The 23,859-nt window shown below is 39.1% G+C and overlaps 1 protein-coding gene across 5 annotated transcripts in view; it reads right to left on the bottom strand.

The window, feature by feature from the left end:
* The window catches only part of DAB1 (DAB adaptor protein 1), a 1,161,086-nt gene that overhangs the window by 1,069,591 nt on the left and 67,636 nt on the right, over positions 1-23,859 (bottom strand). The window contains exon 1 of one of the 5 annotated variants that reach the window (XM_073896667.1): positions 5,582-5,649. The exons of the other annotated variants lie outside the window; for them this stretch is intronic. The gene's annotated coding sequence lies outside the window, so the exon portion shown is untranslated. Of the gene's footprint in view, positions 1-5,581; positions 5,650-23,859 lie in introns of those variants that run through there. 5 annotated transcript variants of the gene reach the window in all.

Raw genomic sequence — 23,859 nt, 5'->3', positions numbered from 1 at the left:
AATAGTCCCTACCTTAGGGTAGTGTGAAGAATTTAGTGAGATAATACATGTAAAACACTTCAGACAGTGCCAGGCCCACCCTAACGACTCATTCAAGTCAACAGATAAGAATGAACTGTGATACATGCACACGGAAGAAATCCCATAGACGTCATTGACCAAAAGAAGCCAGAGACAAAGAAGACACTGTAGAGTTGCCTTTATATGAGGTTCAAGAAGAGGCAAAACTAACTGGTGATCAGAATAATGGAGACCCCTGGGGGTGCTGACGGGGAAGCGTTCTGAATAAGACTGTTGGGATGCTGGGAATGTCATCTATGTCGATATATTGGTTATATGAATGTACACATCCACAGAAACTGGCTGGGCTATACACTTAACATTCATGCACTTCAAGCCCTCTACTGTTTTTAGAACACACGTTATATTTATTTATTTATTTATTTATTTGAGAGAGAGAGCGCGCACATGCCAGCACGGGGAGAGGGGTGGGAGGGGCAGAGGGAGAGCAAGAATCTTAAGCAGGCTCCATGCCCAGTGTAGAGCCTGATGTAGGTCTCAGTCTCACGACCCCGAGATCATGACCTGAGCCGAAATCAAGAGTTGGATGTTTAATTGACTGAGCCACCCAGACACCCCTATTTTATGACACACGTTAATTTTTTTTTTAAAGAAAATGTGAATAGGCCTGCTGAGTGCTTAACACAATGTCTGGCCCAGAGGAAGTATTCAATAGTGTTAATCTCACCTGAAAATGAGTCAAAAGAGATCATCATCATTATCATCATCATCAGTAGCAGCAACATGACAGAGCCTATGGGTCATCACCATATGTGACAGCAGCTACAGGGAGTGAAGAAAACTGGTTTGAATTTAGGGCATGTGTTGGCTGATACATTCTGCAATGCGTTGTATCTAGGCGGTGATTATTAGAACCCCGATTCTTTCAATCAGAACTCAGGCTAATTCTTCCTGTGAACTATGCAGGAAAGGCTCTCCCATCTCTATTGCTCAGCTGAGGGTGGTGAAGGCTCGGCGTGGGTGGGGGATGGGGGTGGGGGGTGGTTTGAGGTCATTTGTCCATGAATACGGCTGGTAGAGGCAGGGTCAAGAATAGAAGGCAAGCCTTCACACACTAAGATATTTCAATCTGTTTCAAGAATTTCTTTCAAACTATTTAGAGATTTTCATTTCTTAGTCCTGAAAGGAGATACAAAAACAGGTTCTTTTTTTTATCTGAAGGAGTTCTTCCACAGAGAAATAGACCTTCCAATTACGAATGAACAAAACTAAGCTTAATTGCCACCTGCAGCCTCCATGACATCCAGTGGCCATAGAAACAGGAGTCTGAGGTCTGAGGCAGAGTCAGTGTCATAGTTCCCACTGCCCCAGGCAGGTGCAACAGCAGGTAGGGTCATGGGGGAAAGAGTGGTGGTAGAAGTCATCTGTGGTCTCTGAAAAGCTCTGGAAGGGAAAGGACTTGGTTCTACCAGAAGGTTTAAGAGCAGAGAAGGGTAATTCCCATGACTTCAGGCTGCTCTGGATAAAATAACATTCTGAGGCCTTCTTACCTTGTATCTAACACTATTAAAGGAGGTCAGGATACACAGCATTGCCCCAAACAGAGGCAGATCCTTCCCTTATTAGACTGATGTTCTAATGGGAGAGATAGATAATAACAAATAATATAACAGAGAGGGGGTGGTACAATTAAGTGGAATAAATAAAAATGGAGCAGGTTAAGGATGTAGAGTGATGGTGAGGGCTAGGTATATAGGGCATTCAGAGAAAACCTCTCCAAACAGTTGATATTCAAACAGCAACCTTTCATAGGGCAAACTTGGGTGGAGTTACAGTTCCTATGGGGAGCAGCCAGATATACATGTTTTGGGTCTCACAGAATAAGTTTTCCTCCAGTGTTCTCTAACTCCATCACTGAAAATCAACCACACTTTATCACAAGCGTACCATTTGCACCTAAATCCCAATCACTGGGCTATGAAAAAGTTGTATCACTTTGTTATAGCATTGGTCCTACAGGTTTCAAATAATTTAGTCATAGTTACCAGACTAAAGGGAAACTGTCTCTTTACAAAAGGGTATACACTTATCAGACTAAAGGGAGACTGTCTCTTTACAAAAGGCTATACACTTGGAGTACCCAGGCCTCTAGACTTCTACCAATATTAGCCTGTGCTTTTTCTGTTATGTCACTAATATATGCAGAGAGACTGAGAGACAAATGAACAATACAGCTTCTGCCTTTGAAAAAGACACAATTGAATAGATGGACCAGTCACATGCACAACTACAACAGCACATCATAGGAAGTGCTGTAATTGTAGTGTGTCAACGGTGCTGAACCCACGTAGGGTTCATCTATAGTCCTAAGCCAAGCAATGCAAAGAATTCATAAAGGTCATGCATTGCAAAGTACAAAAGAGTTACAATCTAGGCAAGAAGATGGGATGCAAGCTAGAAACAAGTTTTACCACCAAAATTAATATCATAGTGCTCAGTGAGTCTCAAAAAATGGAGTCTTCCTTATTCGTCTACTTAAGAAACATTTACTGAATGCCAATCATGTGCCAAGTATTTAATGAGCACAGTGATAAAAAGGCCGAGGCCCCTGCCTTAAGGAGTTCAAGTCCAATAGAGGGGAAAGTCTTGTAAATAGACATTCACAATGTATAGTCATGAACATATATGAGAGAAGCCTGGGAACGGTCTTATTTCTGGGACTTAGCAATACTTTAAGGCAGAGAAGATAAGGACCTGGACTTTGCATTTTAAACAATAGAGATCGTTTTATTCAGAATCACAGAAGTTTAAAAAGTACCTTAGTAAACTGTGGTGTAGCTAGAGTACAGAGGAACTAGTGGGGAATTGGAAGAGAGGCAGTAATAAAAGCTAACATTTACTGAATTCTTACTGAGTATGACACACTATTCTCAGTGATTATATATATGTTCATATATATAATCATATAAAGTCATCTCATCTTCTGAGTAAATATTATCATCATCTCTATTTCACAAAAGAAAAAAATTGAGGAGGTTAAGTAACTTGCTCAAGGTTTCGTTTATTTGGACATGGGGATCCATTTAATGCGCTTAATCTTGGAAGTGACATAATCAGACTTACGTTTTAGAAAGATTGGGCTGGCTGCAAAACATAGAATAAGACTCAAGGGGTACAGAATTAAAAGCACGATGACCAGTTAGAAGGCCTTACAATGGTGATGGGAAGAGGGGTTGAAGATTCAAAGATAAGAGGGATCACTTTATCTTTCCATCTACCCTGAATGCTAGCTTTGTTGGTTAGAGTATTCTTGGTCAGAGGGTTTATCCCTTAAGCACTTTGACTATAACATGCCACTTTTGGCCTGCAAAGTTTTTGCTGAAAACTCAGCTGATAGCCTTATGGGGTTTTCCTTGTATGTAACTACTTTCTTTTCTCTTGCTGCTTTTAAAATTCTCTATCACCTGAAACTAATATAACACTGTATACTAATTATATTTGAACTTAAAAAAAGAGGTAGGAGGTATCAAAGGGCACAGAGGGGCTGAGACAGGCCATTTAAGGGGAAGAGGTAATGTCACTTGGTGACAGACATGATGCAGAGCATAAGAGAGAGGGTAGTGTAAAGGATGATCCTTCAAAATGCAGACTTAGCCTTGACAGGCAGATCGTGCCCTTAAAATAATGAGAAAAGAGGATAGTCTTATCATGGCAAAGAACAGAGTTATACAAGACTGATGACATTCTTGTCAAATCTCTGAACCCAAGTGTGTGAATTCAGAAGGCTGATCCTTAAACAGCCTGTCAGCCCCACAATGATCTTGTTTTCTTTCTTCTTTCTTCTTTCTCCTCCCCACTCCCCTTCTGTTTTTCGTTCTTTCAAATGAGTACAACCATATTGTTTTTAAAAATGTAAAATAACAAATGCACATGCAGAAAACTCAAGCAATACAGAAAAATACAAAAAGAATAAAAGTTGCCTGAAACCCCACCACCATTAACACCTTGGTTAAAACCTTTCCAGGCATTCATGCCTGCATAGCACATACATGGACACACATTCACATACTCACATGTGTTGCAACTCTTATTTTTATTTTGGAAACCTGCTTTTTTCATTTATACTACTATGGAAATATTTTAAAGTCAATGAATATGGAGCTAAGTCAACTTTTTCAGTGGCTGGGGGGTTGTCCATTGCCTATATGTTTCATAGTCAATTATGAGTTCTAATGATGGCCCATGTGAGGAAATGGGCAAATCCTTTTCCTCCAAATCATTGATAAAGCCAAACAGAAATAACAAAATCAACCATTTAAAGCATTCTGGAAACTGACTAATAGCATGTAACAATCTGAGAAATATTTATGCTTGAAAATCTGGTGAACTTTGGGTCACAACAAAGGGAATCTGTTGCATTCTTACTTGGAATTGACCCATTCCTAACACACCTCAGGGTCAGTTGTCATGGAAGTTCTAGGAGGTCAGGGCAAGCCTCAAAGATCAGGGGCCTCTCTCTTAGGCAGAACGGGGCTCCCTGGATTTGAAGGGGTTGGAGATACCGATGATCCAGGGTGTTTTCAATGGAAGCAATGACCCCTGAGGCAACCAGCAGGGACAGTCAGCTGTTCCAATAATCTGACATTGCAGTCATGGTTGAGAAAAGCATATTCCTGCCTGGCACTGCTCACATGGCCCAACTGTTCACACATTCTCGGCTAATCTTGAGACTAAGCACACACACACACAGGTCACAGGAAAGTGCAAAGCAGAAAGTCAAAGCCAGTGCAACTTTGAAAAAAAAAACTGAATTTGAATGTGCTCTCCTCCCAACACACAGTTCCTAGGAAGCCTTCCTGGCTTGAACTGTTTGAACATTTCTGTCCAGTCACTGGATAACCACTAACCTATGCAAACACAGAGAAAGTCTTAGGCTTAAAAGTAAAAACAAGAATGAAAACAAAAATTAAACAAAAAAACTGAGCATAGACATCAGTGGCTATACAACGCAGGAGAGGGAAGGTAAATTTAACCCATGCAAGTTACTAAATAAATGAATAAAAAGGCAAAAAATAACAAATATTCACAACTTAGAGTTGATAAAATATATTATCTAAAAGGTCCATATTTCGGGTGCCTGGGTGGCTCAGTTGGTTAAGCAACCGCCTTCAGCTCAGGTCATGATCCTGGAGTCCCGGGATCGAGTCCCACATCGGGCTCCCTGCTAAGCAGGGAGTCTGCTTCTCCCTCTGACTCTCCCCCCTCTCATGTGCTCTCTCTCTCTCTCATTCTCGCTCTCTCAAATAAATAAATAAAATCTTTAAAAAAAATAAAAGCTCCATATTTCAACAACAACATAATCATGAGATAAGAAAAGCAACAGGAAAGTACAACCCAGACGTGGCAGAAAAAAGCAGTCAGTAGAAACTTTGAGGGTCTTAGATGTTGGATTGAGCAGAACAAGACTTCAAAGCAGTAATTATAAATGATCCAAGAATTAACAAATTTCAAAACTTTGTGACACATTTCTAAGCAACAGTGAGCAGAAATAACTACTTACACTTAATTTCTTCTCAATTTTGCAAAGTTGGCTTGGAAGGGACTGAAGTTGGTGGTGAATTGTATAACACAGGAAAGAGAGAAAGGGGGGAAAAATATTTGAAGATGGGAGCAAGATGGTGGAGGAGTAGGAGACCTGGATTTCGTCTGGTCTCAGGAATTCAGCTGAATAGGGACCAAACCATTCTGAACACCTATGAACTCAACAGGAGATCGAAGAAGAGAGTAGCAACAACACCCTGAACAGAAAAGCGACCACTTTCTGGAAGGTAGGACGTGCGGAGAAGTGAATCCGAGGCGATATTCGGGAGGATAGACGGCGGGGGAGGGGGCCTCCGTCAGCTGCTTCTGGCAAGTGATAGAGCCGCGGAGCACAAAATCGGAACATTTAGAAGTCGGCTCCGCTGAGGGACGTCGCTCCAGTGGCTAAACGGGGGTGGAACCCTCATGGGACAGTGTGGTCTCAGGACCCTCAGGGTCACAGAGAGACCAGGGATGCCTGAGTGAGGCAGAGCTCCGAGGTATCGGAGCGGGGAAGCCGGCTGCAGAGACGGAGCCGAGGCACGGGCTCTCAGCTCGGGGTGGCCATAAACTGTGATCCGCGGCCCAGTTGGGCCACTGCTCCTCCAGCAGGGACCCAACAATCGGCAGAGCTGGGGAGACTCCCCTTCCACCCCCTGGAGGAGCGGCGCGGGAACGCACCGCAGGGATCGGCTGGGTTTGGAGACTCCACACGGGGTCGGGTGCCAGAGATAGAAACGCTCGGTCACAGGCCGGGTGAGCACGGAGTGCGGCTGGAGACGGGAGACGGGAGTGACTGCTTTTCTCTGGGGGCGCACTAAGGAGCAGGGCCCCAAGTTCTCGACTCCTCCGGGCGGAGATTGGGAGGCCACCATCTTCACTCTCCTCCTCCAAAGCTGTACGGACAGCTTGTAGGGAAAAAAAGCTCCCGAGAGCAAACCCGAGCAGATTGCTTAACCCGGACGATAAGGGCGGGGCAATTCCACCTCCAGCAAAGACATTTGGGAACCACGGCAACAGGCCCTTCCCCCAGAAGATCAGAAAGAACAACCAGCCAAGACCAAGTTTGCCGATCAATGAGAACGGCCAAACTCCAGCACTAGGGGAATACTGCACATAGAATTCATGGCTTTTTTACCATGATTCTTTAGTTTTTCAAAGTTAATTTTTTTAACTGTTTTTTTTTTAATTTTTCTTTTTCCCTTTTTCAACCAACATCTTCTCAATCCCTTTAAAAAAAAAACATTTTTATTTTTCATTTTTAGAGTCATATTCCATCCCTTCATAGTAGTTACCCTTATTTTTGGCATATATATATATTGTTCTCTCTTTAAAATTTTGAGATACAATTTTTTCTAACGCATCAAAATATACCCTAAATCACTAGTGTATGGCTTTGTTCTAGTCTCCTGCCTGATCACATTCTCTCCCTTTTTTTTCTTTTTTTAAATCTTCTTCTTTCTTTTTTCAAACAACTTCTTATCTTATCAATTCCTTTTATAAAATCTTTTATAATTTTCATCTTTACAGTCATCTTCCATCCCTTCATTGTATCAACCCTTATTTTGTACATATATAAGTCTTTCTTTCCTTAAAATTTTAGGAGGCACTTTCTTCTAACAGACCAAAATACACCCAAAATCTAGTGTGTGGCACTGATCTATGTACTAGCCTCATCATATTTGATCATATTCTGTTTTTTCTGGTTTTGTTCTGTTTTTGTTTGTTTTTATCTTTTTCTGTTTCTTTTTTTTCTCTTTCTTTTTTATTTCTTTCCCTTTCTTTTCCCCTGGTTTCAGGTCTTTTCTGCTTTGTTTAGAGTTGATTTGCTGGGGACGTTGCTAACCTGTTAACATTTTGTTCTCTCATTCATCTATTCTCCTGTGGACAAAATGACAAGACAAAAAAAATCACCGCAGCAAAAAGAACAAGAGGTAGTACTGTCTGCCAGGGACCTACTCAATATGGACATTAGTACGATGTCAGACCTAGAGTTCAGAATCATGATTTTAAAGATACTACCTGGGCTTGAAAAAAGCATGGAAGTTCTTAGAGACACCCTTCCTGGAGAAATAAAAGAACTAAAATCTAACCAAATCAAAATCAAAAAGGCTATTAATGAGGTGCAATTAAAAATGGCGGCACTAACTGCTGGGATAAATGAGGCGAAGAGAGAATCAGTGATATAGAAGACCAAGTGATGGAAAAGAAAGAAGCTGAGAAAAACAGAGAGAAACAACTATGGATCACGAGGGCAGAATTCGAGAGATAAGCAATACCATAAGACAAAACAACATTAGAATAACTGGGATCCCAGAAGAAGAAGAAAGAGAGAGGGGGGCAAAAGGTATATTGGAGCAAATTATAGCAGAGAACTTCCCTAATGTGGGGAAGGAAACAGGCATCCAAATCCAGGAGGCGCAGAGAACCCCTCTCAAAATCAATAAAAATAAGTCAACACCCCGACATCTAATAGTAAAACTTTCGAGTCTCAGAGACAAAGAGAAAATCCTGAAAGCAGCTCGGGAGAAGAGAGATGTAACCTATAATGGTAGAAACATTAGATTGGCAACAGAACTCTCCACAGAGACCTGGCAGGCCAGAAAGGACTGGCATGATATCTTCAGAGCACTAAATGAGAAAAATATACAGCCAAGAATACTGTATCCAGCTAGGGTGTCATTGAAAATAGAAGGAGAGATAAAAAGCTTCCAGGACAAACAAAAACTAAAGGAATTTGCAAACACGAAACCAGCCCTACAAGAAATATTGAACGGGGTCCTCTAAGCAGAGAGAGACCCTAAAAACAGCATAGACCAGAAAGGAACACAGAAAATATACAGTAACAGTCACCTTACAGGGAATACAATGGCACTAAATTCATATCTTTCAATAGTTACCCTGAATGTAAATGGGCTGAATACCCCAATCAAAAGACACAGGCTATCAGATTGGGTTAAAAAACAAGACCCATCATCAATATGCTGTCTGCAAGAGACTCATTTTAGACCCAAAGACACCCCCACATTGAAAGAGAGGGTTGGAAAACCATTTACCATGCTAATGGACACCAAAAGAAAGCTGGGGTGGCAATCCTTGTATCAGACAAATTAGATTTTAAAACAAAGACTGTAATAAGAGATGAAGAAGGACACTATATCCTACTTAAAGGGTCGATCCAACAAGAAGATCCAACAATTGTAAATATCTATGCCCCTAACATGGGAGCAGCCAATTATATAAGGCAATTAATAACAAAAGCAAAGAAACACATTGACAGCAATACAATAATAGTGGGGGATTTTAACACCCCCCTCACTGAAATGGACAGATCATCTAAGCAAAAGATCAACAAGGAAATAAAGACTTTAAATGACACACTGGACCAAATGGACTTCACAGACATATTCAGAACATTCCATCCCAAAGCGACGGAATACACATTCTTCTCTAGTGCCCATGGAACATTCTCCAGAATGGATCACATCCTAGGTCACAAATCAGGTCTCAACCGGTACCAAAAGATTGGGATTATTCCCTGTAAATTTTCAGACCACAATGCTTTGAAACTAGAACTCAATCACAAGAGGAAAGCCGGAAAGAACTCAAATACATGGAGCCTAAAGAGCATCCTACTACAGAATGAATGGGTCAACCAGGAAATTAAAGAAGAATTAAAAAAATTCACAGAAACCAATGAAAATGAAAACACAACTGTTCAAAATCTTTGGATACAGCAAAGGCAGTCCTAAGAGGAAAGTATATAGCAATACAAGCCTTTCTCAAGAAACAAGAAAGGTCTCAAATACACAACCTAACCCTACACCTAAAGGAGCTAGAGAAAGAACAGCAAATAAAATCTAAACCTAGCAGAAGAAGGGAAATAATAAAGATCAGAGCAGAAATCGATGAAATAGAAACCAAAGAACAGTAGAACAGATCTACGAAACTAGGAGCTGGTTCTTTGAAAGTATTAACAAGATTGATAAACCCCTGGCCAGACTTATCAAAAAGAAAAGAGAAATGACCCAAATCAACAAAATCATGAATGAAAGAGGAGAGATCACAACCAACACCAAAGAAATACAAACAATTCTAAGAACATATTATGAGCAACTCTATGCCAGCAAATTAGATAACCTGGAAGAAATGGATGCATTCCTAGAGATGTATCAACTACCAAAATGGAACCAGGAAGAAATAGAAAACCTGAACAGACCTATAACCACTAAGGAAATTGAAGCAGTGATCAACAATCTCCCAACAAAAAAAGGCCCAGGGCCAGATGGCTTCCCAGGGGAATTCTACCAAACATTTCAAGAAGAATTAATACCTATTCTCCTGAAACTGTTCCAAAAAATAGAAATGGAAGGAAAACTTCCAAACTCATTTTATGAGGCCACCATTACCTCGATCCCCAAACCAGACAAAGACCCCATCAAAAAGGAGAATTACAGACCAATATCCTTGATGAACATGGATGCAAAAATTCTCACCAAAATACTAGCCAATAGGGTCCAAGAGTACATTAAAAGGATTATTCACCATGACCAAGTAGGATTTATCCCTGGGCTGCAAGGCTGGTTCAACATCCGCAAATCAATCAACGTGATACAATACATTAACAAAAGAAAGAACAAGAATCATATGATCCTCTCAATAGATGCAGAAAAAGCATTTGACAAAGTACAGCATCCTTTCTTGATCAAAACTCTTCAGAGTATAGGGATAGAAGGTACATACCTCAATATCATAAAAGCCCTCTATGAAAAACCTTACAGCCAATATCATTCTCAATGGGGAAAAGCTGAGTGCTTTCCCCCTAAAGTCAGGAATGCGACAGGGATGTCCACTATCACCACTGCTATTCAACATGGTATTAGAAGTCCTAGCCACAGCAATCAGACAACAAAAAGAAATCAAAGGCATCCAAATCGGCAAGGAGGAAGTCAAACTCTCACTCTTTGCAGATGATATGATACTTTATGCGGAAAACCCAAAAGATTCCACTCCAAAACTGCTAGAACTCATACAGGAATTCAGTAAAGTGGCAGGATATAAAATCAATGCACAGAAATCAGTGGCATTCCCATACACCAACAACAAGACAGAAGAGAGACAAATTAAAGAGTCGATCCCATTTACAATTGCACCCAAAACCATAAGATACCTAGGAATAAATTTAACCAAAAAGGCAAAGGATCTGTACTCAGAAAACTATAAAATACTCATGAAAGAAATTGAGGAAGACACAAAGATATGGAAAAATGTTCCATGCTCATGGATTGGAAGAACAAACATTGTGAAGATGTCAATGCTACCTAGAGTGATCTACACATTCAATGCAATCCCCATCAAAATACCATCCACTGTTTTCAAAGAAATGGAACAAATAATCCTAAAATTTGTATGGAACCAGAAGAGACCCCGAATAGCCAGAGGAATGTTGAAAAAGAAAACCAAAGCTGTGGCATCACAATTCCGGACTTCCAGCTCTATTACAAAGCTGTCATCATCAAGAGAGTATGGTACTGGCACGGAAACAGACACATAGACCAATGGAACAGAATAGAGAGCCCAGAAATGGACCCTTAACTCTATGATCAACTCATCTTTGACAAAGCAGGAAAGAATGTCCAATGGAAAAAAGGCAGTCTCTTCAACAAATGGTGTTGGGAAAATTGGACAGCCACATGCAGAAGAATGAAACTGGACCATTTCCTTACACCACACACAAAAATAGACTCCAAATGGTTGAAAGACCTAAACGTGAGACAGGAGTCCATCAAAATCCTACAGGAGAACACAGGCAGCAACCTCTTCGACCTCAGCCTCAGCAACTTCTTCCTAGAAACATCGCCAAAGGCAAGGGAAGCAAGGGCAAAAATGAACTATTGGGATTTCATCAAGATAAAAAGCTTTTGCACAGCAAAAGAAACAGTCCACAAAACCAAAAGACAACTGACAGAATGGGAGAAAATATTTGCAAATGACATATCAGATAAAGGGGTAGTATCCAAAATCTATAAAGGACTTATCAAACTCAACACCCAAAGAACAAATAATCCAATCAAGAAATGGGCAGAAGACTTGAACAGACATTTTTCCAAAGAAGACATCCAAATGGCCAACAGACCCATGAAAAAGTGCTCAACATCACTCAGCATCAGGGAAATCCAAATCAAAACCTCAGTGAGATACCACCTCACACCCGTCAGAATGGCTAAAATTAACAAGTCAGGAAATGACAGATGTTGGCGGGGATGCGGAGAAAGGGGAACCCTCCTACATTGTTGGTGGGAATGCAAGCTGTTGCAACCACTCTGGAAAACAGTATGGAGGTTCCTCAAACAGTTGAAAATAGAGCTACCATATGATCCAGCAATTGCACTACTGGGTATTTACCCCAAAGATACAAATGTAGGGATCCGAAGGGGTACGTGCACCCCAATGTTTATAGCAGCAATGTCCACAATAGCCAAACTGAGGAAAGAGCCAGGATGGCCATCGACAGATGAATGGATAAAGAAGATGTGGTATATATACACAATGGAATATTATGTAGCCATGAAAAGGAATGAGATCTTGCCATTTGCAATGACGTGAATGGAACTGGAGGGTGTTATGCTGAGTAAAATAAGTCAATCAGAGAAAGACATGTATCATATGACCTCACTGATATGAGGAATTCTTAATCTCAGTAAACAAACTGAGGGTTGCTGGATTGGTGGGGGGTGGGAGGGATGGAGTGGCTGGGTGATAGACATTGGGGAGGGTATGTGCTATGGTGAGCGCTGTGAATTGTACAAGACTGTTGAATCACAGATCTGTACTTCTGAAACAATGCAATATATGTGAAGAAAAAAAAGAAGAAGATAGCAGGAGGGGAAGAATGAAGGGGGGTAAATCGGAGGGGGAGATGAACCATGAGAGATGATGGACTCTGAAAAACAAACTGAGGGTTCTAGAGGGGCGGGGGTGGTTGGGTTAGCCTGGTGATGGGTATTAAAGAGGGCACGTTCTGCATGGAGCACTGGGTGTTATGCACAAACAATGAATCATGGAACACTACATCAAAAACTAATGATGTAATGTATGGTGATTAAAATAACAATAAAAAAATTTTTTAAAAAAGAAAACTAAAAAAAAATTTGAAGAAATACTGGCCAAAAGTTTCCCCAATTGGTGAAAATCTACAAACTTAATCTACAAGCTTCAAGAAGCTTAATGAATCTCAAGGAAGATAAATACAAAGATTTCCACACGTACACATACCATAGTCAAACTGTTGAATGGCAGAGACAAAGAGAAAAATCTAAATAGCAAGAGAAAATCTATTATGAGTCCCCTGCATTCTAGACATGTATTATATTTCCAATATTTCATTGGCATAAGCAATGCTGGGGTGAACATTTTTCTGATTATTTGCCAAGGAAAAATTCCTTGAGGTGGAATTCGTGAGCCAAAGGTTACCCTCATTAAACAATTGTGCTTGCTCTCTGACCCAGGGTTTTAGCCCTCTTAAGTGGTACTTGGTATTCTCTCTATTTTTTTTCTTTTAAGTCTCAAACCCATGCTGTTCCCTTTTCTTGGAGCTCTCCACCACATCCCGTCTTTCATAGCTGATTGCTTCTAGTCTTCCAGGTCTCAGTTTAAACATTTTCTTGAAGAGACTTTCCTTGATCACTCAACCAAAAGCACAGCCTACCCACTCACACTTTTTTTTCACTCTTATAGAACTCATTATTTCCTTTATAGCATTTACCATATTTTGCAATTGTCCAGTGTGTCATTCCTTATTTAATGTCTCTCTACACCTGTGAAAACAGGGATATTGCCTTTCCTGTTCACCACTGTATATGAATATTTAATGCAATTCAAGGCATATAACAGGGACTTAATAAATGTTCACAGAATAAATTTGCTTTCCCAAAGCAAACACATGCTAGAATTTTTAGAATAAAAATCTCTGCTTCAGTCAGCATGGTCCCAACCCCACTATCAAAGTCTCCATCTTTGTCTTTATTGGCCTTCCTCTTGTCCTTCCCTCTTTGACATGCAATACCTCTTATCCCTCCTACTTCTCTGGCAATAATTTGACCCTACACCGGGGTTTTGATAACCTGCTTTGGACACAGCATCTTCTGCCGGATACCCTGGCATGCTCCTCCAACAGAGAAGACCCCTCCAGCAAAACACACCAAGTCTCTGATTAGTAGTAATCTGAGTTTTTCCTGCACCAGATCTTCAGGTCAACTAGTAGAGCTCAAGATTGTAAACTCAAGGTTGTGTTGAATAGTGCTGACTCCAAGACTGGGTCCCTCATTGGTCTATAGGAGAGACCATCCTTCCTGCAGTGCAGACACTGTGCATGTCTGGAAGGTTTGAGATAAGAGAGGAGGTTGCACATTACCAAAACTGACATAAGAGAGTGCTTTGCTTTTTAGAGAACAATAACACATATCAGAGTGGACTTATGAGTGGACGTGAGCATTTATGTGTGTCCACTGTTGGTATCTACAAGGGATGGCATAGCACCAGCTAGGGGCTTCATTTCTGTCATTGGTTTTATGAAGTGAAATTGGGTATTACTATTACTATACTCTCTGAAGAGGTATAGTAAGAATCATAAGAGCAATTTTACTCTCCTTGCTGATGAAGATGTAGTAAGTAAAATCACACTTGCTCCTCCTGAAGAGTGATGATGATGTTGATGATGATGATGATGGTGGTGGTGGTGGTGGTGGCAGCTATCATTCATCAGAGCCTACCCTGTATCAAGGAGGTTCAGTTTCAAACTGGGTGTGCTTCTCGAAAGCCCTACCTACCACTCAGAAGTCACTCAACTGTTGACTCAACAGAGTTCAATTTTAAAAAGATTATAAGTGACCAAAGATGAGAAGAACTGCTTTTCTAAATTCCAAACATCATATCCAATTTTAAAGCTTTACAACACATTTCAAAGCAACAGTGGGTGGAGACAACTTTAATTAATTCCACTTAAGTTTTTTCTCCATTTTGTGAAGTTGACTTGGAAGATATGGAAATCAGCAGTGAATGTGTGTCAGCAAAAATATGCAAACTAACTGATAAGATTTCCTCAAAATCATCTCCTTAATCTAGAGTACAGGTGAGCACATCCATTCAGAACAAGCACTTAACGCAAAGGCTTTTCCAATCAGCTCTGATTTTTCAAAGCCCTTCTGGGTTTTGTATTTTATAATAACCTTCTTTTTTATTTTTCATCTTGAGTCATCATTAAAATATAGCATGTTAGTAAAGGGAAAACTAATATGATTCTCATGCACACATTAAAAATGACATTGTGAAAAGCTATTGGTGACATTGCTTTTTAGGAACTGCCATGGTATGACTTCAGCCTTGGGCCTGGATGCTACTCATGGTCCTCTGACATCATAGAAAAGAAAAAAATAAAAGAAGGAACCCTAATAATAATCTAGCCCACACTCTACTCAATGCAGTAATCTCCTCTACTACACCTTCATGGGCTCCTCTCAGTTTCTCCTTGAACACCTATAATGAATGCAGGAAGTTTATTTTAGAATAGGGGTTAGATCTGGGGTCATGTCCAACTGGTAGATATATTTTTTTAGTTACTTTTTTTTAATTGTTAGTAATTTTTTAAAATTCGGGTATTTCAAACAAAAACCTCATTGTCTAACTTCTCAGGAATCTTATTTCTGGCCCCTCTGGGCTCTATTCCCACATGGAAGTAATAGAATGTGGCTAATGAATTGATGCTCCCTTTGAAAGGAGCATGGGCCCTCTAGTTTACCACAGTCCCTACCACTCCCTAATGTCACTTGACCACATTGATCACCCCACTCACACTGTTATCTTTCCTAGTACAAAAACAAAAAAAAAACACATGTATCCCCAGACTCTCTGCGGAATGAAAGGCAACTCGAAAGAGCTCTCATTTCTTACAATGAATCACTCACTTCAGTGAGACTCCCACTCTGTGAAGAGACCTGAAGGGCCTCCTTCCCAACAGTTACCTATCTCCACCAGTTCGCCAAGTAATTCCTGCAAATCTCTCCAATTCTCTGTGCTTTAATTTACCAATCTGCAAAAGGAGGCTCTCTTCTCCATCCTAGCTCCCTCTACCTGACAGGAATGCTGTAGGAACCATCTGATAACATCTGTAAAAGGGCAGTGAGCTTCCCAGATGTAAGTATCCATACAACAGAGTACTCATGTTAACACAGTGTTACTAAAGTTGCTTATTTACCTCCAGGTGACACTCTCATATAAGTGGTGAGAAACCCATGGCCAGATAATGCTAAGCAGTATTTCAAGCCCAGACTCTATCGCAGACCTATAAGCCAACTAAATTCTGTAAAGGAAATGCCAGGATTGTGTGTGGGGTTGAGGGGGGGTGGTACAGAAGGAAGAGGAACTCTATTGTAACCACTGTTGCTATAGATGAGAAATGAGGTGATAAATCTGGAAAACAATGCCGCTATCAGTCATTTGGGGCTTACTCTATGCTGCATACCTTATATGCATGATCTCATTTAATTATTTAAAAAAACCTCTATAGCTATTATTTTCAGTTTCCAAATGAAGAGCCTGGGCTTCCGAGGGGCTAAGTAATGTTTCCAAGGGCACACCACTAGTAAGTGAGTGAAAAGGCCAGAGTTCAACTTTCGGGCCTTATTTCTTAATTGCCTTGTGCTTTAGCCTCCTTGTACTTAAGGGAGAAGGAAAGAAGTTATGTTTAGTAAATACTAGGTGCCAGGCTAGGGCTTTTTTTTTTTTTAAGTTCTATTGAATTATACTTCACATACCATAAAATTCACTGGTTTTAGTGTACAATTCCAGAATTTTTAGTAAATTTCCCAAATGCCACAATCTAGTTTTAGAATATTCCCATCACATCAAAAAGAGGTGTCTGTACTCAATCCCTTTTCCCACCCCCTGCTCCAGGCAATCACTAACCTACTTTCTCTATAGATTTGCTATTCTTATAAATGGAATTATAAAGTATGTGCTATTGTGCATGTGGCTTATTTTACTTAACATACTATTTTTGAGGTTCATCCATGTTTTAGCAATTATCAATATTTAATTACTTTTTATTCCACTGAATGGATATATTATGTTTTATATATCCTTTTACTTGTTCATGTGCATTTGAATTGTTTTTATTTTTATTTTTTTTTTGGTTTTATAAATAACGTTGCCTTAAGCATTCCCAAATAAATCTTTTGAGAAGATATTTTCATATAGATAGATATGCATGAGCGGGATTTCTGGGTTCTATGGTAAATTCCCATTTAACTTTTTAAGAAATTGCCAGGTTGTTTTGCAAAGTGGCAGTACCTTTTCACATTTTTGCTGGCAATGTGTGAAACAATGTATATTCCAGTCTCTCAAAATCCTGGCCAACACTTGTTATAATTTGACTTTTTGATTATAGCCATTGTTTTCAGTATGAGGTAGAAGTGAATTTGGTTTTAATTTGCATTTCCCTAATAACAAATGATCCTGAGAATCTTCATGTACTTATTATCCATTTGTATGTTTTTCTGGTGAAATATCTATTCAAACCTTTTGCCCCTTTATAAATTGTTTGCCTTATGCTAGGTTTTACCCATATCTTTCCTCACTACTTCACTGGGAAGAGTTAATATTATCCTCACTTTTGCAGATAGAGAAACTGAGTCATTTGGAGTTTAAGTAACATACCCAAGACCATTCATCCAGCTAATAATGCAAGGGGTTCTTCTGACTTGAAAGCCTCAGGTTTTTTTCCCTATTAAAATTAGTCTGGTGGTCAGTGGCTGCTTGCAGCCTACAGTCATGTCTGTATAATCCACACCATGAAAAAAATACAACCAAGACTTAAAAATTGGAAATCAAAACAAACATAGAAACTCAGATTTCTAGCTTCTTGTGAAATGATAGCATTTCTAACAGCACTGACCAAATTCCTGAACAAAAGCCTTCTGGAAATGCTGAGTAGAAGTCACCAGCTCCGGACAGACCATGTACTCACCAGGGAGCCACATACAGCCCAACTGCCACCTTATTCACTGACATTCCCAGCCCTATAGGCATTCAAGTTTGTAACCATCACCCTGAACAGGCTGTGCTCTGTGCCTTCATGGGAAACTTCTTCACATGGGTAAAGAAAACCCAATTCTACTAAAATATATGCACTTATATATATGGTGATTAACATAACAATAAAAATTTTAAAAATATATATATGCACTTATAAACTATACAAAGTCATCTGTGGCAAAAAGGGTCTATAATTTGGGACAACATTCACTGCAGAACAAAGTTCCCTGGGACAGTGGTAAAAAAAAAATTGCTTCATATCCAATACCTTAAACAATATTTAAAACTGGAGCTGCTCCAACTGAAAAAAGATAGGGTTGGAGTTGTGCTATTAATCCTACTTATAGAAAAAGAAACTGAGGCTCAGAGAAGTTCAGTGATTAGCCCAGAGTCACACAGCTAGTGGGGAAATGAGACAGTTAGAACCCGACCTAAAGTCTTTGAGAACTAAGGTCAGGGCTCCTAGCTATACTGAGGCTGCCCTCTGGGAGCCATTTTCCTCACTCAGAGTAAGTCTGCCTTATTAACATCTGTGTTTCCAGTCCTGGCACAGTATCTGACACACAGAAAATGCTCTATAAATATCTGTTAAAGGAATATACTCCATAAACATTTGTGATAAAAATGTTACCATTTAGTTTGGTAACCAATATGGAGGTTCAGGTGAAAGAAAAATAAAGTAAGTTCAGTATAACTATTTTAATGTAGCTGAGCATTCAAGTATTATTGGAGAGGAAAAGATCATACATTGACTGAGCAAGTTCTAGGTACAGAATGTTGTGCTTGTTGCTACTCAAGGGGGTATAATGCACAATGTCAGATGCACACTGGATTAGAGAGATCCTGGGAAGGAAACTGATTTATTAAGTGCCTAGCTGCCCCACTTATTCTGTTTCCCTTAAGCCCCCCACCCTGTAACCTATATATAAACATTCCCATCTCAGATCCAAAAATGAAAACAAAATGACCTGCTCAAAGTTACCCATACTTGGTGAAGCCCACTTCTTTGTGCTACACCACGAAAGACTTAAAATTTCTATTTGTGACCCAAGAACTAAATAAGAACAGAGGAAAACAAAACCTGAACTATTAAGGCAGCTCAAAATTCACTTCAGAAGTTCTGTGAATTGAAAGGAGAAGGGACTCTCTGAGCCTTGATTTCCTCATCTATGAAATGGGTCATAAATGTGCTCTTCTTTCAGTGAGGTTGTGAAGAGTAGCTGCCTCAGTGTATGTGGAAGGGCCTTTGAGAAAATATAATATGCATTATCCTAAGCCTTTGCACATGGCCTCTGTCCTCTCAACATTCCCAAAACTGTTCTTTCCAAGATCACCAGTGACCTCTTCCTAATCAAAGTAGTACCATTTTCTCAGCCTTCCAACCATCCTCCCCCTGCAACCTCTCAGAAATATATTTGATACCAGTACCCACTCCCTCCACTCTTTTTTGAAATAGATTCTCTCTCCATCTCTCTCTTTGCCTCTGTCTCTCTCTCTCGTGTACACACACACACACACACACTGTTATGGGTTGAATTGTGTCCCCCCAAAATTCATATGTTGAAGTCCTAACTTCTAGCACCTCAGAGTATGACCATTTTTGGAAATAGGGTTTATAGACATAATCAAGTGAAAATGAGGTCATTAGTGTGGGTCCTAATCCAATACAACTGACACCCCTATAAAAAGGGGAAATTTGGACACAGGGACATACCTATACATAAAAAGAACGCCATGTAGAGACTAGGGTTGTGCTGCTGCTGGTCAAGGGACTACCATAAGCTAGGAGAAAGACATGGAACACATCTTTCCTTAATGCCTTCAGAGGGAGCTTGGCCCTGCCAACACATTGATCTCAGACTTCTAGCCTCTAGAACTGTGAGAGAATACATTTTTGTTGTTTAAGTCATTCCATTTGTGGTACAATCCTAGCAAGCTAACACACACACACACACACACACACACACACACACACACATCACATGCACATCACATCTCCTCAGATCATGCCTTCTCTGGTTCCTTTTCTCTCCCCCAAACTCTTCTCCAAGGACAAGTCCCCTATCTCTCATTTCCCTCTATACTTTCTCTACTCTGTGCCTAGTAATCCAGTACCATTGCTTCAATAATCCCATCTACATGAACAGCAAATTTATTTCTCTTATTTGATATTTTCATTTGTAACAAGGATTGTCAAAGAGCCTTACAGACCCCTTCCAACAGGTATCTGAGAAAGTTCTAGCAAATTTCATCAATAGTTACAAAATAATAACTTCCCTCTTGGGATCCTTTACAGGAAATGTGTATCCTTTACAGGAAGCCATGTTGAAAATTTTGGGCTTTGAAAATAATCAGATCCAAGTTCTAAACCTGATTAAGTTTCTTCAACTATAAAATGTAAATTAAAAAATAACTTTCATAAAAATTATTATTAATGACTAAAATAATGTATTACAAGAGCTCATCATGGTATCTGATTTATAGTAAGCATAGCAATGGCAGCTATTATTATTAGTAGAAGTTTTCTTATGTACTATAATCAGAGATCAACAAACTTTCCTGTAAAGGGATAGGAATAAATATTTAGTCTTTTCAGAACACATAAGGTCTCTGTCATATTTTCTTCCATGTTATTTGTTTGTGTATTTGTCAAGGTTCTCCAAAGAAGAACAAATGGGAAAGAGAGAGAGAGATTATAAGGAATTGGCTAATGTCATTATGGAGGCTTGAGAAGTCCCAAAATCTGTAGTTGGCAAATTGAAGACACAGGTGAGCCAATGGTATAATTCTATTCTAAGTCTAAAAGTCAATGATGTATGTTCCAGTTGGGTCCAAGTCTGAAATCAGGAGACTTATGCCCCAGCTTGAAGACAATCAGGCAGAGAAGGCAAAATCTCCTTTACTCAACCTTTTTGTTCCATTCAAGCTTTCAACAGATTGGATAAGGCCTGCCCACACTGGGGAGGGCAATCTGCTTTACTCAATCTATTAATTTAAATGTTAAACTCAGCCAAAAATACTTTTACAGATAGACAGAGACTAATGCTTAACCAAATACCTGGACATTCCATGGCCTAATCATATTGACACACAAAATTAACCACCATAATTAGTTTGTTTATAACCATTTAAAAATGTAAAATCCATTCTTACCTGGTGGGCCAAATTTAACCCTTACCACTTCCTGGGCTAGAACCTCCAATGTTGAATAGAAATTGTGAGACCAGATTTCCTATCTTTTTCTTGTTCTTAGGGTGAAAGCTTTTAGTCTTTTACCATTAAGTATGATGGTAACTCTAGGCTTTTCTTAGATAGAGTTTACCAGCTAAAAGGAATTCTTTCTGTACCTAATTTTTGGGAATTTTTGTCATGAATTTTGTCAAATATTTTTTTGGCATCTATTGAGATGATCATGTGGTTTTTGTATTTTATTCTATTAATATGGCATGTTACATTAATTGATTTTTCTATGTTGAACCAAGCTTGCATTCCTGTGATAAATTCCACTTGGTTGTCATGTATAATCTTTTTTATATGTTTCTGAATTCAACTTCCTAATATTTTCTTAAGGATTTTTGCATTTATATTCATGAGGAATATTGATCTATAGTTTTATTTTCTTGTGATATCCCTGGCTTTGTTATCAGGTCAATACTGGCCTCATAGAACAAGTTTAAGGGTATCTTGTCTTCATGTATATATTGGAAGAGTTGGTGAAAGATTGGTGTTAATTCATTTTTTTAAAAGATTTTATTTATTAGAGCAAGAGAGGGAGAGAGCATGCACACACAGGGAGAGGGAGAAGGAGAGAGAGAAGCAGACCCCCCTGCCCCCCACTGAGCAGAGAGCCCAACACAGCATTCCATCCCAGGACGCTCAGATCATGACCTCAGCTGAAGGCAGATGCTTAACCGACTGAGCCACCCAGGTGTTAATTCTTCTTTAAATGTTATAATTTGCCAGTAAAGCTATCTATGTCTAGGCTTTTCTTTGTGGAGAATTTTACCAATTCACTTTCTTTATCTGTTAAAATCTACTAACATTTTCACACTCTTTGAGTTGGTTTGTTAATTTGTGTCTTTCTAGGAATTTATCTATTTCATCTAAGTTGTCTTATTGGCATGTAGTTGTTCATAGAACTCCCTTATAAACCTTTTAACTTCTGTAAGCTCATTAATAATTGCTGTAGACTGAATGTGGCCCCCACTCCTGGAAATTTTATGTTAAAACTTAACCTTTAATGTAATGGTACTTGGAGGTGGGGCCTTTGGAAGATGATTAGGTTATGAGGGTGGAGCCCTTGTGGATGGGATTGGTGCCCTAATAAAAGAGACCCTAGAGAGGATACAGCGAGAAAACTGCTATCTATGAACCAGAAAGTAGGCCCTCACCAGACAGTGAATTTGCCAGCACCTTATTTCTTGGACTTCTTAGCCACCACAACTGTGAGAAACAAATGTCTGTTATTTATAACCCACCCAATTTATGGTATTTTGCTAGAGCAGCCTGCACCAATTCAGATAGAACCAACCCCAACTACCTCTTTCACTTCAGATGTTTGTCAATTGTGTTTACTCTTTTTTTCTTGAGGGGTCTAGCAAAAGGTTTGTAAATGATGATAATTTCATTAAGCTTTTTTTCTGTTTTTTTCTGTTTCATAGTTTTTCTACTCTATTTTATCTCCTTCCTTCTGCTTGCTTTGGGTTTCTTTTCTTCTTATTTTTCTAATTTTTTTAAGTAAACACTTAAGCCATTGATTTGAAATCTTTTTTTCTAATATAGATATCGAAAGCTATAAATTTTCTTATAGGTACTGCTGTAGCTGCAACATACAAATTTTGGCATTCTTCATTTTCATTTTCATTCAATGCAAAATATTTTCCAGTTTCCTCTGGAATTTATTTTTTGACTCATGGTTAATTTAGAATTGCATTGCCTAATTTCCAAAGATTTGTTGATTTTCCAAATTCTTTTCAGTTGTTGGAGAATGTACTTTGCATGATTTTGATTATTTTAGGTTTATTAAGACTTGTTTTATGGCCTAGCTATGTTCATCTGGAGAATGTTCTATGTGTGCTCAAAAAGAATACTTTTCTCTGCCATTGTTGGATGGAGTGTTCTATAGATGCCAATTAAGTCAAATTGGTTGACAGAACTGTTCAGGTCACCTATATAGTTGCTGATTTTCTGCCTAGTTCATCTATCAATTATTGCAAATGGGAATATTAAAGTCTTCAACTATTGTTATTGAATTGCTATTTCTCCTTTTAGTTATTTCCAGTTTTGTTTCATGTATTTTGGGACTCTGTTGTTAGGGGCATATATATTTATAATTGTTATATTTTCCTGATAAATTGTCCCTCTTTGCCTCTAGTAATACTTTTTTTCTTAAAACCTATTTTGTTTGCTATTAGTTTAGTGATCCTGGCTATCTTTTGGTTATTTGCATGGCATATCTTTTTCAATCCTTTTACTTTAGATCTATTTGACTTTTTGAATCTAAAGGTGTGTCTCATAGACAGCATACATTTGGATCTTCTTTTATAATCCAGTTTGATCATCACTTTTTTATAAAAGTGCTATTTGTATTTAATAGGAGTACTTTACATTCAATGTGATATTTACACTCAACATAATTATTGATATGGTTGGATTTATATCTGTATTTTGAAATTTGTTTTCTATGTCTTATGTCTTTTGTGCCTCCTTTATTTTCTTCTTTTGTGTAGATATTTCCTTTTTCTTTTCTTTTTTTAAAATTTAAATTCAATTAGTCAACATATAGTACATCATTAGTTTCAGATGTAGAGTTTAGTAAGTCATCAGTTGCATATAACACCCAGTGCTCATCACATCACATGCCCTCTTTAATGCCTGTCACCCAGTTACCCCATCCCCCCACCTACCTCCCCTCCAGCAACCCTCAGTTTGTTTCCTAGAGTTAAGAGTCTCTCACAGTTTGTCTACCTCCCTGATTTCTTCCCATTCAGTTTTCCCTCCCTTCCCCTATGATCCTCTGTGCTATTTCTTATATTCCACTATGAGAGAAACTATATGATAATTGTCTTTCTCTGATTGACTTATTTTGCTCAGCATAATACCCTCCAGTTCCATCCACATTGATGTAAATGGTAAGATTTCATCCTTTTTGATGGCTGAGTAATATTC

The sequence above is a fragment of the Callorhinus ursinus genome, unplaced genomic scaffold (assembly GCF_003265705.2).
Source record: "Callorhinus ursinus isolate GAN/ISIS: 27379988/994484 unplaced genomic scaffold, GSC_fseal_2.0 scaffold9, whole genome shotgun sequence".
In the NCBI taxonomy this organism is placed as follows: domain Eukaryota; kingdom Metazoa; phylum Chordata; class Mammalia; order Carnivora; family Otariidae; genus Callorhinus; species Callorhinus ursinus.
The sequence above is the reverse complement of the archived record's forward strand: the minus strand, read 5'-3'. Positions and strand labels throughout refer to the sequence as shown.